The sequence below is a fragment of the Podarcis liolepis genome (genome assembly GCF_965112155.1).
Source record: "Podarcis liolepis genome assembly, chromosome: 17".
NCBI classification, from domain to species: Eukaryota; Metazoa; Chordata; class Lepidosauria; order Squamata; family Lacertidae; genus Podarcis; species Podarcis liolepis.
Genome location: NC_139571.1, coordinates 17400491 through 17419782, shown reverse-complemented (window position 1 = coordinate 17419782; position 19292 = coordinate 17400491). Strand labels below are relative to the sequence as shown.

The window sequence follows — 19292 nt, the reverse complement described above, 5'->3', positions numbered from 1 at the left end:
TGGGTGCATTCTATTGCCTATGTTACTCCACTGTCTCTCTAAGAAAGGATTTGTATTTTAGGGATGTGACTGCATGCTTGCTGTGGTCCAGGAAGTTTTGTTTGACTGCACATGTACCAAATGAAAATTGTATAACAGCTTGTTTGGAAATGCCTTTCCACCTGTGTTCCAGGCCTACTACTCAAATGACTAATTAAGCAGCCACACTCCTGGAATGCTTGTAAGCAGCATGCAGATATAATTAAACTTGTAGTGCAGGTGCACACCTGTTGTTGAAAAAAACCATTAGTGCGTGCCCTTGGTGGATCAGTTTCACATACAAAGGCAAAGCTAGGTTCTTAGGTGAACTGGCCAATCCCTGCCTATATTGAACGAGCGAAAGAAATAGAAATGAGCAAAATGGATTTGTTTTTTAAAAAGCACTCAAGTTTGAACAGTATTTACTGCCCAAGTATCAAAGTTGCTAGAATCATTGACCTGTTAAATCTTCGTTCATGCATTCTGGAGGACTTGGACGCATAGACAAATGCTGCATGTTCATCTCATTGTTCCCTCTGCTTTCTGTTACTCTCACTTTATAAAACATTCTCAGTCCTTCTGAACAGCTGATAGCCAACACTAAATGTTGCATAAAGCAGTGCTCCACAGTCCTGTTAAACGTCTTAATGAGTTCTTACAAAAATAAAAATTCATGCAGGTGGTTTGTGGTTAAATCCTTTACAATAAAGTGTATGTAGCACAGTAAGGAAACGAGGCTCGCTAGCAAGGCCTCTTTGCATCTAAGTGATATTGTCTGAAATCAATCAGGTTTTTTTGCCTAGTGCCAGAGAATAGCTAGCTACCAATTTGATGGCCACTTTCAAAACAAATGAAGAACAGATAAACAATTCTGTATCATGGTAAATATTTTCTGAAGCAGCTTGACAAGAAAGAAAGATATTTTATTGAATCCCGCGCCCCCCCCCAGCTTTAATTACAACACCACATGTTTTTAAATCTTGCATTCTCTTCAAAGAATGCCTTTATTGCTGTAATGCATACTTTTCCAGTTTGCAAATGCTGGGCTTTGTTAGCATCGCAGAAGTTAAGATGCTGCTTGAAATATTTTAAGTGAACTAAGGACAGCAGCACACATTACAATTGTTGAATCAATGGCTGCATGAATTAGCAGTGTTATTTTTTATTTTTAAAAACCCCAGGTATAGTTAAAGATACAGACTGCAATATAATTACTTAAGTATGCTTTGAGAGAGCCCTGCCCCCAGATAATAATAATCATGATGATGATGATGATGAGGGGCTGGATCCAATCATCCCATTCCACTAGTGGAGTCTACTGCAAGGTTTCCTGCTTGCGTATGGGACTTCCTCCCTTCCTTCCCCTTGCGGCGTAGCATGTGGGGGGCACAGGGACAGTTGCCCCAAGCACAGAATTGTTCAGGGCACAATATTTCAGCATCTGGTGCTGTCACAATACAGCTGAGCACTTCTGTTGCTGGGATCTGTTGAAGACGGCTTCTCCATGTGAGCAAGGAAGTGAGCTCTCCAGACAACGGAATGGACTCTTCTTTTCTTATCCCTCTGGTTGCTGGGTGACGTGGACACCATTAGGCAGTTGAAGGTTTCCTTCCCTCCAATCTGCCATCCTCCATGCGGCCCCAGAGGCTGGCAACCCACACTATGCCACTGCCTCCTCAGTTGGCTTAGGGGGCCAGGAGAACCCCAGAACATTGCGTGCAGGGAGGAAAGGGCAGGTTGTCCCATTGGACAAGCAGAAATTCTTGCGTTGATGGAACAGTTTCCTCAGTGCTGCGCTGAATTCTACTCGGAATGGATAGAACTTTCCTTTTGAAAATAACTAGATAGCCCAGGCCTGCTCTGAATATCCCGTTCTTGCAGCTCTTAGTTAAAAGGGCATCTAAAGCCTTGAGGGATGTGGGTGGCACTGTGGGTTAAACCACAGAGCCTAGGAGTTGCCGATCAGAAGGTCGGCGGTTCGAATCCCCGCAACGGGGTGAGCTCCCGTTGCTCTGTCCCTGCTCCTGCCAACCTAGCAGTTCAAAAGCATGTCAAAGTGCCAGTAGATAAATAGGTACCGCTGCGGCAGGAAGATAAACGTTGTTTCTGTGCGCTGCTCTGGTTCGCCAGAATCAGCTTATTCATGCTGGCCACAAGACTCCCTCAGCCAATAAAGCGAGATGAGTGCTGCGACCCCAGAGTCAGCCACGGCTGGACCTAATGGTCAGGGGTCCCTTTACCTTTACCTAGAGCCTTGAAAGCATTCTGTCATGTACTTCTGCTCCTCCCTAACCCAATCTGTGCACAATAGCTTAAAAGCCTGCAATAAAGTAACAGGTGTATTGAAGTCACAGGGGTTACATAGGCACAAGTTTGGGTCAAAACACAATGGCAAATCCTAAATCACAGAGTTTAGAGATGAACAACTAAATCTGTATCTCGATTTCCTCCAGTGTAAACTGGGGCTAAGCAGAATTAAAAGCCCATTTTGGAAGGGGAGTCCATTTGGAGAGCAGAGTTCATAAAGCCTGGGGGGGGGGGGAAAGAGATTTTCTTAGCACTTTATGTGTTATAACAGCACACCCAGGGCATTTTTAAATCTCACAATTCTCTTTTTCTCTTGGCAGTGGTTCTTACTATTTTGATTACTTTTTGACCTCTCATATCAGACCAACTTCAGTCCTGAAACTAACAAACCAGCATTGCCCAGTCAGGAGATTTGGGTGTGGGGACCACGGAAAGAACAGCTATGCCAAATCAAATGCTTTCAAACAAACATTGAGACTAACACCTAATGAAATTGCCATTTTTTTAAAAAAATAAAATCCCGTTTTATGTTGGTGCATAAGCAAATGTTGAAGAAAAACTGTCGGATGAAAATATTTCATTGCCTGCTGACATATTAATATGATACTTTTTTTAGAAGGGTGGTTTTATTCAAAAACGAACTTGGCAATCACCTATTATGTCTGGGAAGCTGCATAAAATTGCTGACAGATAAAATTAGGGCTGAGTTATAGCTAAAATGAACTTCGCCGCTCAGCCATTTCAAAGCCAACCAGTTCAACATCGGCTTGCAGATTGTTAGACTGAGAAATAGTGGGTGAGCATAGCCCTGTGCCATTGCTGAAGGAAGTTGTCTTCCGCATACATTTGGCATTCCCCTAGAAGAGACAGAAGCATCTACCTTTTGTTGACATTGACACCATTTTGCTTTCAAAACCTCTGTTCTTGCTATTAGAGAATAGAATAAAATTAATATTCACAAGGACACAACTTAATTGAAAAATAATAACCAGTATAGGATGTTATTGCATATCAGCTTTGACATTTGACCAGAGATGTACTTGTGGATCTCACAGTCATTGTATGTCATGATATGTTGTTCTTGGCATCCATCTGTCTTGGGAGACAATGGAAAGGTGCGCGTTCGTGGGCAAAGTCTAATCGCTGGAGTGTTACGGCATGTACTGTGGCTGTAGAAACTGATACAGGAGAGACATGTTTTATTGCAGGTGGGACAGATGAGGGTGATATGACATGACTGGAGAGGAGGTAATGTTGAAGGAAGGGTGAAAGGCATGCAGAAAAGGACATGGAGAACTCTATTGGTGTTAGAGAGGGAGTTCAGATGCAAATGATGTTGTTGTTTAGTCGTTTAGTCATGTCCGACTCTTCGTGACCCCATGGACCAGAGCACGCCAGGCACTTCTGTCTTCCACTGCCTCCCACAGTTTGATCAAACTCATGCTGGTAGCTTTGTGAACACTATCCAACCATCTCGTCCTCTGTCATCCCCTTTTCCTTGTGCCCTCCATCTTTCCCAACTTCAGGGTCTTTTCCAGGGAGTCTTCTCTTCTCATGAGGTGGCCAAAGTATTGGAGCCTCAGCTTCTGGATCTGTCCTTCCAGTGAGCATTCAGGGCTGATTTCCTTAAGAATGGAGAGGTTTGATCTTCTTGCAGCCCATGGGACTCTCAAGAGTCTCCTCCAGCACCATAATTCAAAAGCATCCATTCTTCGGCGATCAGCCTTCTTTATGGTCCAGCTTTCACTTCCATACATCACTACTGGGAAAACCATAGCTTTTACTATACGAACCTTTGTCGGCAAGGTGATGTCTCTGCTTTTTAAGATGCTGTCTAGGTTTGTCGTTGCTTTTCTCCCAAGAAGCAGGCGTCTTTTAATTTTGTGGCTGCTGTCACCATCTGCAGTGATCATGGAGCCCAAGAAAGTAAAATCTCTCACTGCCTCCATTTCTTCCCCTTCTATTTGCCAGGAGGTGATGGGACCAGTGGCCATGATCTTCATTTTTTTGATGTTGAGCTTCAGACCATACTTTGTTCTCTCCTCTTTCACCCTCATTAAAAGGTTCTTTAGTTCCTCCTCACTTTCTGCCATCAAAGTTGTGTCATCTGCGTATCTGAGGTTGTTGCTATTTTTTCCGGCAGTCAGATGCAAATAAAGCCACCTTATTTGTGGTGTGAGTGGCTTGCTTAGATAAAAGAATGATAAAAGTCCCTGTTCTCTCCCCAGCTCCTTTCTTCCCAGGCACACCTCACATCTTTTAATCCAAAAGCAACAAACCCCCAAGTTTAAAAATACACAAGTTAGAAAGAAGTTTAAAATGATTTTTAAAATAAGTGGGACAGTGCTAACGGCAACAAAACCAGCTTCACAATATTCCAATCCCAAAGCCTGCTTAGCTCCCTCAGCTTCCATAGCATTGGAGGTTGCTAACTTTGATAGATGCTAGTATGTGCTAAAGTGTTTGCTGGTGGTTTTCAACATAGCACTGTATCGCCAGCTATACACTGCAGCAATATACTGAGCTGGCAGAGTTAACAGGAGCTGCAGGAATCAAGAGAAGCATTGCCTGGCTTCACGGTTTCCCCTACATTGTTATTTTTGCATAGCTCTCTCTCTCTCACACACATCATGATACACCAGGTCAAAAATTATGAAATCGATATAGCAATATGAGCTTCAAACCAGTTTTGGATTATATATTGATGTATCTCCCAGCCCTATCCTTCACTTAGGGTTGTAGGTTTTAAGGTTTAAGGTTTTACTATGTTTTCATATTCACTGGAAGCCACCCAGAGTGTCTGGAGCAACCCAGTCAGATGGGCGGGGTACAAATAAATTATTATGATTATTACTTATTATTATTATTGCCAATTTGTGAGTATGTGTTAGTGACTTGATTGTGTTCAGTTTCTGTTAATTGGTTCTCGTGGGAAACTTGCAGATTCTAGCTTCACCAATTAACTCAAGCTGGTGTCAATTTACTCTTGGCAGAAAGCCCAGGTCTGCTTGACCTAGAAACTACTCACTCTGATTGGTTAACGACCAGCACTCAACTCTGTTATCAAGGGATTGTTAGCTCAGTTTGATGTTAGGTGTGTTAGGAGTTAGAAGTGCTGTGTATGGTTTTGAGAGAGAGAAAGAGAGGATTTATTTTGCTTTTATTTGTATGCAGAAACTCTGCTGGTTTTATTTTTCCTTTTAATAAATCCTGTAAATAGTTCTTCTGAGTCTAGCTGACTAGTCATTACCGCCGCAACTAGCTTCCTCGCTGTGCAGGAAAACTCTGCTACGTTTGGGCTAAAGCCAGTAGGGCTATGCCTGACACTTCAAAGTTCCATGAGGTTATGGGCATTGTGCTGCCAGCCTGAGTTGTGGTGGTGTCAGCATCAACGGCGTTGGTTCCAGTAGTTCCAGAAGTTGTTGTTCTCTGGCTGGTTCCTGACCGTGGTGAGCTGGTGACGCAGCGGACAGAAGGACAACAGCTGCAGCGTGTGAGTGCTGGGTGCTGTGGTTCCTGTTTTCTCTCTCGGTGGTCGTGAGTAGCTGGTTCCGGGTTCCAGGGACATCGCTCTCAAGATGGCCTCACAACCAGTTCAGATGGCTTTTGAGCGTCTGAATGACTCCAATTACTTGCTGTGGTCGGAACGCATGCAGGCAGTGCTGCAGAGGGATCGTCTCTGGCAAGTGGTGAGTAAGTTTCCTACGAAGCCTGATGATGAAGACCTCGATAAAGACCAAAGAGCAAGGGCCACAATTGTCTTGGGGCTGGAAGATTCCCAGTTGCCGTATGTGAGGGGAATCAAGACAGCTAGAGGTGTGTGGCAAGCACTTAAAGAACTCCATGTGCGTGAGACAGCGGTTTCCAAGCTGTTCATTCGCAAGGCATTGTACAAGGCAATGTTACAGCCTGGGGTTACAATGCAAGAACACCTACACAGTTTACAGTTAAAGTTTTCTGCGCTACAGGAAAGAGACTGTGCGTTAGACCAGCAGGAGAAGGTGGCTATTATTTTGAGTTCTCTCCCGGAAAGCTGGGATAATTTAGTTTTGTCTCTAGAAGGCATACCGGAGCATGATTTATCAGTCAGTTACGTTACTGGGCGTTTGATTGAAGAATGGCAGAAGAGGCAAGAAAGGTTGTTGGCTGCAGAGGCTTCTACAGGTGGACGGTTTGGAAGGAGTTCTCATGCCGTGCCAGAGGTGACGCAAAAGCAGCGTACTGGTGAGGAGTCAGCGTTTGCTGTTAGGCGTTGTTTCCGATGTGGGTCTTCAGCGCATCTAAAACGACAATGTCCGGAGTTGGTCAAGTCTCAGTTGCCGGTGCAGGAGCAGAGACGAGATCAGCAGCAGCAGCAGCGTAAAAAAGAAATTCTTCAAACAAAAACAGTCGGCTCAGCTGGTGACCGCCAAGGTCAAGATTGCTGATGAGAAACAAGCGGTCTGGGTGGTCGATTCGGGAGCATCTCGCCACATCGTGAATTCAGATGAATTGTTTGTTTCCAAGAACTCAGCACAGCGCAGCCAGGTGGCTCTAGCAGACGGAAGTACTTCCGAAGTGATTTCGGGGGGTGCAGTTTTTGTTCCTTGTCTTCGTGAATGCCTGCAAAATGTACTTTGTGTGCCTTCATTAAGGAGCAATCTGATGTCTGTAGATTGTTTGCTAAAAGCTGGGTTTAAAGTGTATTTTGAAGGAGACAGTTGCATTATTAAGAAGGCTGGTGAGATTTTAGGCACTGCTAAGTCAGAGGGAGGCTTGTTTTGGCTTAAAGCAGGATCTCAAGTTGCAGCAGTAGTCAGTAAATCTCAGCCTGCAGTGAATAACAAAGCTATACATGACAACTGTGTGCACTTATTGCATAGGAAAATGGGGCATGCTTGCTGGAAAAGTGTACTAAAAATGTCTGAATTGGCTGATGGGGGTAATTTAAAGAGTTGTAACAAGTACCTTGATTGTAATGTGTGTAAAAAGGTTAAAACCCACAGAGTCTCTTACCCCAGAAGTGACAGAGTTAGTGAGTCACCGCTACAGTTGGTTCACATGGACGTAATTGGTCCATTTGCTGTAAGCAGGGGTGGATCGCGTTTTTCACTAACAATTGTGGATGACGCCACGCGTTACTCCTGGGTTTTTCCCATGAAGAATAAGGGTGACGTGTTCACTAAGTTTAAAGGCTGGGTGGCATCTGTGGAAAGATTTCTGTCCATTAAACTCAGAAGGATTCAGACGGACAGAGGTGGCGAATTTATGTCAAATGCCTTTAGAGATTGGTTACAAAAGCGTGGCATTGGGCATAGAAAAACGAACGTTTTTTCCCCAGAGGAGAATGGCGTTGCAGAGCGAAAAAACAGATCTTTACAAGATATGATGTTTGCCATGCTTGATGATGCTGATTTACCCATGTCTTATTGGGGGGAGAGCATGCTCACCGCGTGTTATCTCCAAAATAGGCTCTTTCATCAAACAATAGGTACAACCCCATACTTTAAATTGTTTCAGAAAAAACCTAAAATTGACCATTTGCATGTGTTTGGATCAAAAGCCTGGGTATTAATTCCGAAACAAATGAGAAAGAAGGGAGATCCTAAGACCAAACAGTTAGTGTTTGTGGGTTACCAGGAGCTGGGAAAAGGTTTCCGCTTTGCTGAAGGGACAAATGGCATTGTGATCTCCAGGAATGCCAGTTTTTGTGAACATAGTGGCTGGGAGAGACTACATGCCAATACTGAGGTTTGGTTTGAACCTTCCCAGGAGCTCCATGACTCTGAAGGTAGACACAGAGAATCAGAGTCTGAGGGGGAGGAAAGTTCAGATAAGAGCTCTCAAGAAAGTGGAGTTAGCCAGAGACCAGTTGCTAAGCAACAAAAGAGAGGTCGTAGTTCTGAGGAGGAAAGTGGGTCAGAAGAAAAATTTTCTCCCAGAAGATCTAAAAGACAAAACAAAGGAGTGCCTCCAGTGCGTTTTTCTCCTGATACTGCAAATGTGTTTAGTGTAATTGCAGAGCCCAAGAGTTTTCAGGAGGTGTTAAAGTTACCAAAAGAGGAGGCAGAGCGCTGGAAACAGGCAATGGAGGAAGAGATGTCCTCTCTGAATGAGCACAAGGTTTTTACACCAGTAGCAGCACCTGAGGGGGCAAAGATTGTAGGCTGCAGGTGGGTGTACAAACTTAAACCTCTGGTGACAGGAGAGTACAAATACAAAGCTCGTTTAGTGGCTCAAGGATATTCTCAGAGGCCTGGAAAAGATTATGACGAAACTTTTTCCCCTACTGCTAAGGGGGACAGTGTAAGGCTGATTCTAACGCTTGGAGCAAAGAGAAAACTCCTGTTAAACCATTTTGATATCCAGACTGCATATTTACATGCATCAATATCAGAAGACCTGTATCTAGCCGAACCGCCTGGTTATGAGACAGGTTCCAATAGAGTGTTGAAATTAAACAAAGCTCTATATGGTCTCAAACAGGCTGCAAGATCTTGGAACAAATGTTTCCATGAGGCCTTAGTGTCATTTGGTTTTAAGCAGAGTACAGCTGACAATTGTGTTTATGTACGTGGTACAGGCAGTGATCAAGAATTTTGTCTGATTTATGTAGATGATGTTTTGTATGCCTGCAAAACAGATAAACAAACTAAAAGATTTGCCAAGCAATTGTCCAGTAAGTTCAAAGTGAAGGACTTAGGCCCGGTTAGGACATATCTAGGGTTGGAAGTGTGCTGGGCCCAAGATGGCAGCTGCCTAATTAGTCAGCAGAACAAAGTTAAACAACTACTGACTACATACAGGATGCAGGATTGCAAAGGGGCAGCGGTGCCTATGGATCCAGGTTTCATAAAAACACTTCATATAGATGAGAGTCCTGAATTTGAACATCCTGATGTATATCACTCTGTAATTGGAAGTTTATTGTATATAGCACAGTGGTCCAGACCTGATATTAGCTATGCAGTAGGCATATTAAGTAGATTGGTCTCAAAACCCACACTAAATGCCTGGAAAGGGGTAAAACAAGTTCTGAGGTATCTCAAACAGACAATTGGCTATATGTTACAATTAAATTCTTCAGAGGACGAAATGTTGAGTTGCTACTGTGATAGTGACTGGGGAAATTTGCCAGATAGAAAATCTGTCACAGGACTAGTCATAATGGTCGGTGGAGCTTTAATCAGCTGGCGGTCACGCAAGCAAGACGTTGTAAGTGTGTCATCAACGGAATCAGAGTATGCCGCATTGAGTGAATTGTGCAACGAGGTGATTTATTTCAAGCATTTGTTAGCAGATTTAAATGTAAATTGTGGAGAACCAGTACAAGTTTACATTGATAATCAAGCTTGTATAACCTTAAGTAAAACAGAGGGTTTCAAATCGCGTTCCAAACATATCTCTGTAAAATACCAAAATGTACGTTGCTGTGTACAAGACAATGTAATCACCTGTACTTATGTATCAAGTGAAGAAAATGTAGCAGATGTGTTAACTAAACCATTGGCAAAGATAAAGAACAAGCGAATGTGCAAGGGTTTAGGTTTGCTGGAAAAATAATCTCCTACATAGGTGTATTTGGAGTTAATTGTTCAGCAGAATCTGTGAGGGGGTGTTCAGTTTCTGTTAATTGGTTCTCGTGGGAAACTTGCAGATTCTAGCTTCACCAATTAACTCAAGCTGGTGTCAATTTACTCTTGGCAGAAAGCCCAGGTCTGCTTGACCTAGAAACTACTCACTCTGATTGGTTAACGACCAGCACTCAACTCTGTTATCAAGGGATTGTTAGCTCAGTTTGATGTTAGGTGTGTTAGGAGTTAGAAGTGCTGTGTATGGTTTTGAGAGAGAGAAAGAGAGGATTTATTTTGCTTTTATTTGTATGCAGAAACTCTGCTGGTTTTATTTTTCCTTTTAATAAATCCTGTAAATAGTTCTTCTGAGTCTAGCTGACTAGTCATTACCGCCGCAACTAGCTTCCTCGCTGTGCAGGAAAACTCTGCTACGTTTGGGCTAAAGCCAGTAGGGCTATGCCTGACACTTCAAAGTTCCATGAGATTGCCTTAGGAACTGGGCAATCAGAAGGGTGACTGATCAGTAATAGACCATGTGCCTTGCATCGAAAAGGTCCCAGATTCAGTCTCTTATATCTCCAGGTAGGAGATGTCTGAAATCCCTAGAGATTGGCTGCTAGTCATTGTTGACAAGACCAAGCCAAATAGACCCCCCCCCCATGGTCTGACTTATACTAAGAGAGCTTCCTACCTTCCTATATTTGGGCAGATTATTTCATGCAAGTGTACCTAGTGAAAACATTTGCTGGGTTACATGTGCGCATTTGGTTTAATTAAGAAAACTGTGGATGAAATTACGGTTTATGCATAAACAAGTTTGAGAAGAAAGTGGGAGTTCCTGACACCAGAAGGTTAGCTTTTAGAAAATTACTCTTGCCAGACAAGAGGGCTGGGCTAATCTTCTGTGTGCCTGTCATCCTGTCAAGTTGAGAATGTAGCAAGTACAGATTTCATATTTTGGGAGTGGGGTGGGGGGTGGCGGAGTATGAAATAAAAATTTCATAATGTAGCTGGGGATTTGTAGTTAATGCAGCGCAGCATATTGCACAGCTGTGAACCTCTTTTTTGGTGTGTGCCAGCCTTCATCTGCTAGTGAGAAAGTTTTCCTAAGCCAAAACAGGCCATATGAGCCTACAGGGCTGAGCAGCTAGCAGGGAAGCAGCAGATGATGAAACAATTCTTTTTATTTAAACCAGGGTATTGGGCGGGGTGGGGTGGGGGGTGGAGGACTCCCAAAAGCCAGCCTTGTGATTTATTTCCTTACTTACCAGATGTACTGTGCTCTTCTACATCACTGAGGCAATAGTCTCTGATATAATAACGAGATAAAGTGTGTCGATGGGTTGTGCATAGAAACGAGGAGAACTGAGGGCAAGTTGAAAAATAGCTGCAGTGTTGGTTTCTAGCCGTGCATGTCTACTCAGAAGTCAGCCCCACTGAACTCAGTAGGGCTTGCTCTCAGGTAAGTAGGCACAGAATAGCAGCTTGATGTCCATATGTGTATCTGTGTGTGAAGAAAGGTTTCAACATTGCTACCACATTTGCATTGGTAGGTTAACACTCTGATCACAGTTCAGCCCCCCAAATTCTTTTTGTATGGAAAGCTGTTTTTTCTTAGCTTTTGCAATTCTTTTCCAGGCAATCATTGCTGTCAGTGCTGTTGGGAAGGTTAGTGACTTAGGGACTGGGTGTGTAGAGGAGAGAGGTTCAAGTTACTTTGGCAGCCTGTGGATTATTAGCAGGAAACAGCAATGAGGACTCTCATTTTTTTCCCCTTTCTGTTTTGCTACTCGTGCAGAAATTACAAGTGTGTGTGCTATTTCTGTGACATACACACAAACAAACAATTTGTGCTACACACAGCACCCTTGTGAAGTACCCCCACCCCCCATTGCCAGAGGATAGACGTTTGCATGTTGTTTGTAATTCACAGGAAGAATTTTTGTGTGTGTGTGAATCCTGTTGGCTAGACCCCAATGGGAGTTGGAAAGAGATTGTATGTGAAGATTGTTAACAGGGAAGATGCGAGGGTCAGGTCTGGCAGATGGTAGATGGACTACATAATAAATTTAGGAGTCTGCCAAATACACTGTTGACAGCTGCCCAGTTTTTTGCAATTCTTCAGCACGCTATCATCAAATCAGTAAAACCGTTTAACTGAAGGGGGAAAGAGCAAGAATATCATATCCTTTTCATTTTATTTTAGGATGGGAGTTGAGCCCCCCCCCTTATTTTTACAGGCAATACTGGCTATAAACATTTTGGAACAATTAGAATTTATTTGCCATTGGTTGGAACACAACAAACTGCGAGGCGATTAATAGCTGTGCATCAAGAAATATGGAAAATGTTCCTTGGTTGTTTATGCCTCTGCCACTTTTGTGCACTGTGCAGTTTTCAGAGTGGACTATAACTACTGCTATTGGCCTCTGTCTGTCTCGGGTGACAGTGGAAGAGTGCGCCTTCAGGAGTGAAGTCAAACCATTGGAGAGTCACAGCGCCTGCTGTGGTTGTAGAGACAAATACAGGAGATACATGTTTTGTTGCTGTTGGGGCAAATGAAGGCATCCGGTTGAGCTGATGCAGATGTACCATAGCATTTTTTCTTTCTCTGGTCACTGCTGTGGATACACAACCTGACTGATTGTCTCCTGGCACTATGGTTGTCTGCAAGGGATTCCCACACGGTGGGGTTAATGTCACCAGCCTTTGTGTCACATTTCCAGACATCTTTGTAATGCAGAAGCAGAGTTGGTCTGCCAGTGAGCTTGTTGTCTGATCAATAGAAGTGGGAGAACACACACACACACACACACACACACACACACACACACACCTTCTGCTTATCCTTGAAACAGCTGCTCGCATAATCTGCTCATTTCAACTTTCTATGTGTTTATAAATACAGTACTGGTGTTTCATTTCGTTTTTCAAAACACAAACTGGGGAACTGAACAGTGTATTTCAATAGTTGTGTTTGATTTAGCATTTACCGCACTTAAGTGACTCACCCCACATTTTCCAATTTGAATGCTCTAGTCTTTGGTTAATGTAATGGTTCTAGTTCTGATTTTGGATAGCAACCACCCACTGGTGATGGACTCTACCTTAGAAGAGGGAAGTCAACTGCTACAGTTCTCATGACTGGGTGGGAGATTTCACTTCTTCTGGAACCTCATTGTTTATAGCAAAATTTATCCCCCCCCCGAATTCCTGGGCCACTCAGTTCCATGGAACACTGAGGCATTGCCTTTATGCAGAACACATATGGAGAAGTGTTAAAGATGAGCTTCCATTATTCTGCTGTGACATCCTTTTGTTTCTCATTAAGCAGAGTCCACATGGCTCTGTTTATCATCCCTGTACATTAAGATGCTCTAAGGAATGATATTCAATGTGGTGAACAAATGCTTCCTCTCCTTGTCTTTTTCCTGAGTTGGGCCTTGCCCTAATATCTGTTCTCACGTTAGATGTGGGTTTTCTTTCAGATTAGAAAATGACTAGAAAGATCAGACAAGGTTTTGAACTATGGCTCACTGAAGATTATCAGCCCGGTCTCAAAGCAAAACAACAACAGTTCAATGCAAACTTATTAAAACAGAATGATGTTAGGCTGAGTGTGGTTTCTGAGTCTGTTGAATAATGACTTTTTTATTGAAAATGTTATGGCGAGGCCAGCCACACTTAGCATTTATAGTGGAGGGGAAAGCCAAGCTTTTGTCCATGTGATCTGTACAGCAGAAATTGTATATGTACATAATCATGCAATTTGTATCCAAGACTACACAATGTTAAAAAGGGCAAAGACTTTCTTAAAATTTCCAAAAGCCATATTAACACCCAAATTAATGCAATATAACAACTTTCAGTATTTAATTTGTTGTCACAAGGAAATAATTACATATAATGGAAAGACGTTTAATGCTATTATACAATTATGATCCAGACAGGCCTCATCTCACCAAAACAGAGATATGAAAAAGGTTATAATAGTCAAGCTAAACGCCAGTTATTAATGGAATGCAAATTTAGAAAGAACACCCCCCCACACACACACTTTACAATGTTAGATGTTTTTCTTCATAATTCTTGCCAGATTTATACAGATAGGATAAATCTCAGAGATTTTGTATCCATCTGCCATAAAGTCCCCAAAAATGCAACTCTGGTTTCAAGAAGAGAGAGACATACTCTTAAGACTTTAAAGCTAGATCAGAACAAAGCAGAGGCCAAACTGTTCACATTCCTAGTTCCTTAGCTTGCCTTTCAGGGGTTTAAGTAAACTCATGCTTCCATATGTCTGTATTTAAAATATTTGAATAGACATTTGTAGGATTTCGCTGGTGGGTTCATATTTTCTTATAAGAGACTGTCTTTCAAAAACACACAGAACATTTTACAGAGGGCAGTAGCACAGAGCATCTAATGGTGCTGCGATGAAGAACAATACTTTAAAAAGTTGCCTTGGTCCTGATCCGAAGTTCACTTTCAACAGACAGAAATGCTCTTTCTGGCTTTTGATCCCGGGAGTGGTGGGGTGGCATTTGCAGATTCCTCTTGGAGCTTCCAGTGGCATCAGCTGCCAGCATTCCAGAGCATCATCCAACCCTCTGGAGAGCAGTGTGGTAGGTGATGCTGGGGACTAAGTGCGGACTTCAATTTGTGGCCAAATAACTACCGATATAGCAGCTCCTCTCCCCCATGCTTTTTAACATCTACATAGTCGCTGGGAAGGATCATCAGGGGGTTTGGACTGGGTGTCCATCAATATGCAGATGACACCCAGCTCTACCTCTCTTAAGGCGGTGAAGGTCCTGTGTGAGTGCCTGGAGGTGGTTGGAGGATGGATGGCGGCTAACAGATTGAGGTTGAATCCTTACAGGACAGAAGTACTGTTCTCAGGGGACAGGGGGCGGGCTGGTGTGGAGGACTCCCTGGTCCTGAATGGGGTAACTGTGCCCCTGAAGGACCAGGTGTCCAGCCTAAGAGTCATTTTGGACTCACAGCTGTCCATGGAGGCGCAGGTCAATTCTGTGTCCAGGGCAACTGTTTATCAGCTCCATCTGGTAAACAGGCTGAGACCCTACCTGCCCGCAGACTGTCTCGCCGGTGGTGCATGCTCTAGTTATCTTTCGCTTGGACTACTGCAATGCGCTCTCTGTGGGGCTACCTTTGAAGGTGACCCAGAAACTACAACTAATCCAGAATGCAGCAGCTAGACTGGTGACTGGAGGAGGCCGCCGAGACCACATAACATTGGTCTTGAAAGATCTACATTGGCTCCCAGTATGCTTCTGAGGACAATTCAAAGTGTTGGTGCTGACCTTTAAAGCCCTAAATGGCCTCGGCCCAGTATACCTGAAGGAGTGTCTCAGCCCCCATAGTTCTGCCGGACGCTGAGGTCCAGCACCGAGGGCCTTCTGGTGGTTCCCTCATTGTGAGAAGCAAAGCTACAGGGAACCAAGCAGAGGGCCTTCTCGGTAGTGGTGCCCGCCCTGTGGAACGCCCTCCCATCAGATGTCAAAGAGATAAACAACTACCTAACATTTAGAAGACATCTGAAGGCAGCCCTGTTTAGGGAAGTTTTTAATGTGTGACATTTTAATGTATTTTTAATCTTTGTTGAAAGCCGCCCAGAGTGGCTGGGGAAACCCAGCCAGATGGGTGGGGTACAAATAAATTATTATTATTGTTGTTGTTGTTGTTGTTGTTGTTGTTATTACCACTCCCATACCAGAGAAGTGACCCATCAGATGATGTTCAGTTTCCATTGTCCCTGACCATTGGCCATGCTGCCTGGTGCTAATGGGAACTGGAGGTTCAATCCTGGTATGGGACAGCTGCATATTCCCACATTACAGGGGTTGGACTTGATGACCCCCAGGGCCCCTTCCAATGTTACAATTCTATGATTCTATGAAATATTTGAATGGCCACAGGTCTCTAATCCCTGCTCTAAATAAATGCTATCCTCCAAGTATATGGATTGCCTCTACATTCTAATCTTAATGGGGAAGTCCTGAACAAAATGTCTAAAATGAGATTTCCAGAACGTGTGACATTAACACAGGTAAATGGAATTAATATTGTTACAAAAGTTGGGTGCCACATTCGCTCTCTGCTGAGTGATAGCAAGATCCCAGGGGGTTCCAGGCACTCACCCAATGTCTGTGTTCCTTTGGAGAACTGAGACATGGCAGAGATGGTCCTAGCTTTAAGAAACATGGTTTATTCACCTATTTGCACCTTCAGTCTGCATGGAGGGACTCCAGAGCTTACAGCATGGTCATTTCAAGATGGGCTTGTCCCCCACAGCAGTGCAGCGAGCCTTCATCCAGCCTGCCCAAGATGGATCCTAGTCTTCTTTCTGCCTCCTTTCTCCTCCTCCTACCCAGCACACCTGCTAACAGGTGGCTTTTCCTGACACCTCACACTCAGTTACCTAGGCAAACTTCCAAATCCCCAGTCTCTGTTCACACCTCAGGACCAGAGGGGAGGACAGTTCTTTTTTATGCCAACAGCCCTCAGTGAGGTCAGGTTTTTTGCACAAGCTAGCCCAGGAATTCCTCTGCAACTTGCATTTCTCCCTTCACATCCCAACTAATCAAAATCCTTCCATTTATTAATTTTTAGAATTTAGGGGGGAACCCCCCCCAAAAAAACCTTTAACAATATGTTTGGTCTAATTTGTAGTTAGTTCAATGTAATTAACAAAGCAGTTGTTTACATGTTCAAAGTCCTTGGGTTACTTCAGAGGGTGAGGCTGCTATTTGCAAATAAACAATCCCAGCTGAGAAAACAGGATGTCACCCTGTTCAGTTCACTTCTCTACTATCTCAGAATACTTTCTAGTCACTGCTTGCTTGCTGTTAGTTGTGAAATCCACCCATCTCTGAATAAGTGAGGTGCTGGACTCAGTACTGATCATGATGAATTACCCAAATGAGAAAGAGGGAGATTCTTTTCAGCTCACTACTAGTATCTCTGGATCCTTTTATTAATTCTTAATACACTGGAATAATAATAATAATAATAATAATAATAATAATAATAATAATAATAATAATTTAATAATCTATTCTTAGGCCTTTTAAATATAGAAGACAACACAAATAAGGATTTGTGTAGGGTTTGAAATCTCAGGTTAAACAGCCATTCTTTTTTATTATCTACCATGCTGAAATACATTTAAACATCTCAGTTGTAAAAATTATCAGAAAAGATAATTATTTGAGCATATACCGTGAAGTTACTGAATATCTATAGCTGAACTATTTCAGTTATCAGCAGAGGAAAAATAACCTTTTCAGACAAAGCCAGCAACCTGATAATTTAGAAGCAGTGGAAAAAACTAACACTGAATAGACATTATTCCTGTTACTCACTTAGAAAACAGTTCTGCTTTATACTCCAATGAAAAGCTATCCTGATGGTTCTGGTTCTTGGATCAAAGAGCTTTCTACTTAACATTCTACTTAATCCACCTGTGTAACAAAAATGATGGAAATTGAAATTTAAGGCACTTTGGCTTAACTATAGCTTCATATAAGTAGTAAACATGTTTTACTGTCTGCAGCACAGAAGTAGCAAATCATGGGTAGGCAAACTAAGGCCTGGGGGCCAGATCTGGCCCAATTGCCTTCTAAATCCAGCCTGTGGATTGTCCGGGAATCAGCGTGTTTTTACATGAGTAGAATGTGTAAAATTCATCTCTGGGTTATTTGTGGGGCATAGGAATTCGTTCATTCCCCCCCCCCAAAAAAATATAGTCCAGCCCCACACAAGGTCTGAGGGACAGTGGACCAGCCCCCTGCTGAAAAGGTTTGCTGACCCCTGTAGAAAATGCATTTTAGAGTCACAGATTTTCTTAACTGTGATGTGCTTAACATCAACTGTGATATTAGGGTTAATATCAGGGTTAATATTACGTGAAAGGGATATTTTCCCACAACAATTACTGCATTTCACAGGAAAAAGCCTAGAAAACCATCTAATTAATTCTTACTCCTGCCCCCTTTTTGGAAGGTGGTGGTGACTTATTTTGTTCCCATATGTCATTTTTGGCTGGGCTACATTTATTATGGTTTGTGACCTCAAAGGCCAGAAGTGGCCCAGGCCTCAACAGACCTCTGAGAGGACCTGATGAGCTCCCACATCAGTAAGATTCCATTGCCCCTGCAACTCTTCGGACCAGTTGTCATCATAGCTGTCAACTTTTCCCTTTTCTTGCGAGGAATCCTATTCAAAATAAGGGAATTTCCCTTTAAAAAAGGGAAATGTTGACAGCTATGGTTCTCACAGGATAGGATACCAGTGACCCTGAGACCAACATTCAGTTGATTCTGCCATTGGTCCTAGACCAGCCAGGATGCCAATGTCACGATAGACCCAGTGGCATCTAGTAATTCAGTTGACCCTGCTTTTGCTTCCAAGCATGTCATTCCAATCAAGACGAAGGCTTTGCTTGTAACCATTGGGCTATAGGTCCCTGTGACTCAAGCCATTGATACACACACCACACAAATGCTGAGAACTGCTTCTTCACTCACACATGCTATTTCAGCCTGTATTGCCAGTGTTGAGCATGTTTCTTTTGGGAGGCAGGAATTGTAGTGACTGAATGCTGGGAAAGCTATCTGGCTCAGCTCCCACTGCTGCGTATTAATAACAGAAGGCAGCAGAGATGACTGTACCTGTCATCTCCATGTAGTTGCCAGCTCTATCTGGGTTAAAGAGAACACCACCTCCTAATGCTGTATACAAGTCAAAAGTAATCAATCATTCATTCATTCAGAAAGTACATTTCGCACCATATACAGAAATAATGTGCACTGAAGGATGACAAAGAAAAAATTGTTTTAAGAGCTCTTGGTCCTTCATACATCTTCTGAAAATGGCAGACTGTAGCTCTTGGTAATGGAGGAAGCTGAAAGCATTTTCTAGCTTTCCCCATGAAAATCCTTGTATGTCTGTTAAACAAAACCCAAGCACTACTGTGGCTTAATAAGGTTATGAACACTGCATGAGATTCAGCCTTAAAACAGTAAGAAGTATACTGTAAAATAGCAGGAAGTTTGTCTTCTACAAAGTACGGTATGTCTATATGCTTTCACTCTTCCTTTGTCTGAACACATGGGAACCTGCTTTAAGATACTTTTTGTAACTTGTTTACAACCCTAGTAACAAATAGTCAAACTCTCCACTTCAACAACATATAAGGGACATAAGCTGTAGAGTTGTTGCAACACCTCTGGCATTAAGTAGCGTTGCCTCTTAGCACAGTTTTTTGCACCAATGCCAGCAGTCATGATGAACAACAATTTTCTAATATTCCATTTCATCCCAAGTCACTGCTGCTTTGAACAAAATGAGGCCTTTGTGATTGCTCAAAAAAACCCCCCCACTATCCTCTTT

The 19292-nt window shown here is 43.0% G+C and overlaps 1 protein-coding gene and 1 long non-coding RNA gene across 3 annotated transcripts in view; both read left to right on the top strand.

Annotated features, from left to right (window-relative positions):
* The window catches only part of ADAMTSL1 (ADAMTS like 1), a 494294-nt gene that overhangs the window by 46808 nt on the left and 428194 nt on the right, over positions 1–19292 (top strand). The gene's annotated exons all lie outside the window — the stretch shown is intronic.
* LOC310696619 lies at positions 11203–13495 on the top strand. Its single transcript, XR_014520649.1, has 2 exons — positions 11203–11340; positions 13367–13495. It is a non-coding gene; the product is annotated as an uncharacterized lncRNA (long non-coding RNA).